This window comes from Corythoichthys intestinalis, chromosome 13 (genome assembly GCF_030265065.1).
Source record: "Corythoichthys intestinalis isolate RoL2023-P3 chromosome 13, ASM3026506v1, whole genome shotgun sequence".
Taxonomy (NCBI): domain Eukaryota; kingdom Metazoa; phylum Chordata; class Actinopteri; order Syngnathiformes; family Syngnathidae; genus Corythoichthys; species Corythoichthys intestinalis.
In genome coordinates this window covers 37,259,596-37,263,659 of record NC_080407.1, presented here as the reverse complement: position 1 = coordinate 37,263,659, position 4,064 = coordinate 37,259,596, and the positions used below count along the sequence as shown (strand labels likewise).

Genomic DNA, 4,064 nt, shown 5'->3' with positions numbered 1-4,064 from the left:
TCTATTTTAATTGTTTCAGTGTCCCAAAGACGTATTTATACATCTTTTAAGTCTTTTTTACCACAAGAGACATCTCTAGGTTCTGATACAACTTAGCTCCAATGCAAAAGGCTAAAAATCCATTTTAAAGCAATAAAACTGGCCACTGGAGGGCAGTAGCGCATTTGTTAAGACCTGCAACCCGATTCAACGGAACAAACGGCTGGGCCGCACGGCCGGGGCGCCGGTGGAAGATGACCGAATGGACGTCCAGGATGCCAGCCGGTGGACGACAGAGCAGAACAACCGGGAGGACGCCCGGGATGCCAGGCGCTGGATGACCGAGCAGAACGACCGGGACCACCAGTGCAGCGGACGATGCCGGTGAGTCGGTGCTGCTCGCTTAGCAGACCCCACGCCACCGTGCTCGGCCGCTCGCATCCCCCGCACCCTCCAGTGTCCCATGACTCAGCCGGAAACGCGCACGGCCAAACCAGTTCCCCCCAGGCACACAAGTTCCCCAGGCGAACTCTGCCACGAGGCAGTGGTCACCACAAAAGAAAGACAAAAAAAAATCCATCTTGATGAGACAGGCGGCGATGAGGGAAAAGTTTACCCCGGCTGTCGCAGTCACAACAGCGTCATCTCTTTTATTGTAAATAAATTGTTACTTTGCTATCAAAAGCTCTATTTGTCTTGTTGTTTATGTTATTTTGTAGAAGTAAAACATTATTCAGATGTTTGGGATGTAACTAAAGCAAAAAATTGCCCTGTTAAAGTCAAAGTTATGTTTGAAATGTATGCTTTCACAAAAAGCTCAATTTCAGTTTTTTCATCAGAAATTGGAAAATTGTTCAAACTAAGCTATTTTCTAACGCTGATTTCTAAAGAATGGAAAAGGATATGAACTAAAAAAAAATTCTTACTGAAAGAAAAGAGTCTAATCTTTCTTTTGGTGGGTTCCATGTTTATATAGCAATAGAACAGAATTTTCTGTGGGCCATGCAAAATCATTCAAAATCCACTAAAACAGCCGTGAGCGAACCGGTTTGCTCCGGTGAAAATGGCTGGGAGTGAATGAGTTAATGTTCATTCAATATGTTATTGATTTTTTTGTTTGTTCATAATTTGTCTCTATTGTGTCTTGTAGGTTTCAGAAAATATTTTGGTCCTGAGCAGCAGGAGTCAGAGTCTCTGGACGTTAAAGAGGAAGTAGAGCACCCGCAAATAAAAAAGGAAGAGCCAAATGACTCTCGACAGCAAAAGAGAGAAGAGCAAATATCAATCAAAAAGGAGGAGGTAGAACTTACGTTAAAGGTAGAGCCGTATGTTAAAGAGGAGGACGATATCACCAGGCCAACTGGTGAGCCATTGAAGAGTGCAGAGGGCCTGAGTGAGACTAGAAGAGGAGCACAGCCTCCAAGCGGCAGCAGCAGGTCAACAGGATTGCAAGTGGACAGCTTCACCGCTCCGCTATCAGATAACGAAGACGCCATGTCACACTTGCCTGACAGTATTGAAGTTCATATGAAAGTTGACAGTGACAACAAACGCAAAAGCTCTCATTGTGGGAAAACCTTTATTAGTAAGTGTAACTGTCGTAGGCAAAAGAGGAACCACGATGAAAAACCTTTTTCCTGCTCAGTTTGTGGTAAAAAATTCACTTGCAAAAGAAAATTGGACAGACACACAAGAACCCACACTGGAGAAAAACCTTATTCCTGCTCAGTTTGTGACCAAAGATTCTCTCAAATGCAACACTTGAAAACACACACGAACCCACACTGGAGAAAAACCTTTTTCCTGCTCAGTTTGTGGTAAAAAAATTCACTTGCAAAAGAAAATTGGACAGACACACAAGAACCCACACTGGAGAAAAACCTTATTCCTGCTCAGTTTGTGACCAAAGATTCATTTGGAAGAGCGGCCTAAAAATACACTCCAGAACCCACACTGGGGAAAAACCTTTTTCCTGCCCAGTTTGTGGTCAAAGATTCGCTCAGAAGCAAGACTTAAATGATCACAAAACAACCCACGGTGGAGACAAACCTTTTTCGTGCTCTGTTTGTCACCAAAGATTCAGTTGCAAGAGCGCCCTAAAAATACACACGAGAACCCAGACTGGAGAGAGACCTTATCCCTGCTCAGTTTGTGGCCAAGGATTCTCTCGGAACACTTAAAACAACACACAAGAATCCACACTGGAGAAAAACCTTTTTCCTGCTCAGTTTGTGGCTAACGATTCTCTCTAAAGGGAACCCTAAAACAACACACGAGAACCCACACTGGCGAAAAACCTTTTACCTGTTCAGTTTGCAGCCAAGGATTCAGTCAAAATAGTGACCTCAAAGTACACATAAGAACCCACACTGGAGAAAAATCTTTTTCCTGCTCAGTTTGTGGTAAAAAATTCAGTCAAAATGTACGCTTGAAAACACACACAAGAACCCACACTGGAGAAAAACCTTTTTCCTGCTCAGGTTGTGACAAAAGATTCAGTTGCAAGAACTACTTAACAACACACACAAGAATCCACACCGGAGAAAAACGTTTTTCCTGCTCAGTTTGTGGTCGAATATTCTCTACAAAGAGATACCTAACAAAACACACGAGAACCCACACTGGCGAAAAACCTTTTACTTGTTCAGTTTGTGGTAAAAAATTCTGTCAAAATGAACGCTTGAAAACACACACAAGAACCCACACTGGAGAAAAACCTTTTTCCTGCTCAGTTTGTGGTAAAAAATTCAGTCAAAATGAACGCTTGAAAACACACACAAGAACCCACACTGGAGAAAAACCTTTTTCCTGCTCAGTTTGTGACAAAAGATTCAGTTGCAAGAACTACTTAACAACACACACAAGAACCCACACCGGAGAAAAACGTTTTTCCTGCTCAGTTTGTGGTCGAATATTCTCTACAAAGAGATACCTAACAAAACACACGAGAACCCGAACTGGCTAAAAACCTTTTACCTGTTCAGTTTGAGGTAAAAAATTCTGTCAAAATGAACCCTTGAAAACACACACAAGAACCCACACCGGAGAAAAACGTATTTCCTGCTAGGTTTGTGGTAGAATATTCACTACAAAGAGATACCTAACAAAACACACAAGAACCCACACTGGAGGAAAACCTAAAACCCACACTGGAGAATAACCTTTTCCTGCTCAATCTGTGGTTATATTCTCTCTAAGGCAAGCATAATACAACACATAAGAACCCACACTGGTGAAAAACCTGTTTTCCTCAGTTTGTGGTCAACGATTCAATCAGAAGGATCAGGTTAAGAGACGTATGTGTGTGTTGGTGTAAGAAACAGTGGCCAATGACAGTTTTGCCTTTCATCTATGCTGGCTTCATCAGTTTGAGCATGCAAGACAATTGTGGACCTTCCTCAAATTTTTTTGTGGTTTTGCAGTTTTGGTGCTATGCATGTGCTTTTTTGGTTCCTTGTGTGAATTGTATTCGCACGGTTTTCAAAAGAACTGGCTCACCTGATTTACAATGAATATGAATTTAGATGAAGTTAAGTCGCGTTAACCTCGGCCAGGATGATCTGGCAAATAAAAAAAAATCAAATTGTTCGTTCCCGATTCTTTTCACGATTTTGTTGACTTGTTTTTCCAGTTTTTTATTAACTGTTACTGCTAATTTTAAAGAATCTGCAACTAAAGTGTAAGAACTTAGAGCAGGGTTCACCGAATTTGCACCTCGGGTCCACTTTTTCTATTGTGTTTTCCATGTCTCCCTCCTCCAACACACCTGAAAGAATCAAGTGTGTTAGGGGAGAGAAACTGAAGGAGGACAGAACTGTTGCCTGAGACTGTAACACCAAACGTACAAAACTGTGCACTGCTTGGATTGATTACCAGAAAGCCAATGACTCGATGCCAATTTTTTTTTTGCCATATGGCAAAAAAAAAAAAAAAAATGCCACATGGCAGAAACATTTTGCCACATGGCAGAAACATTTTGCCACATGACAAAAACATTTTGCCACATGGCAAAATCCATTTTGCCACATGGCAAAATCCATTTTGCCACATGGCCAAAAGCATTTTGCCACATGGCAAAAAAATGC

The 4,064-nt window shown here is 41.9% G+C and overlaps 1 pseudogene; it reads left to right on the top strand.

The window, feature by feature from the left end:
- Window positions 1–1,077: 1,077 nt before the first annotated feature.
- Window positions 1,078–3,818, top strand: LOC130928660 (gastrula zinc finger protein XlCGF57.1-like; annotated as a pseudogene).
- The last annotated feature ends 246 nt before the right edge of the window (window positions 3,819–4,064 follow it).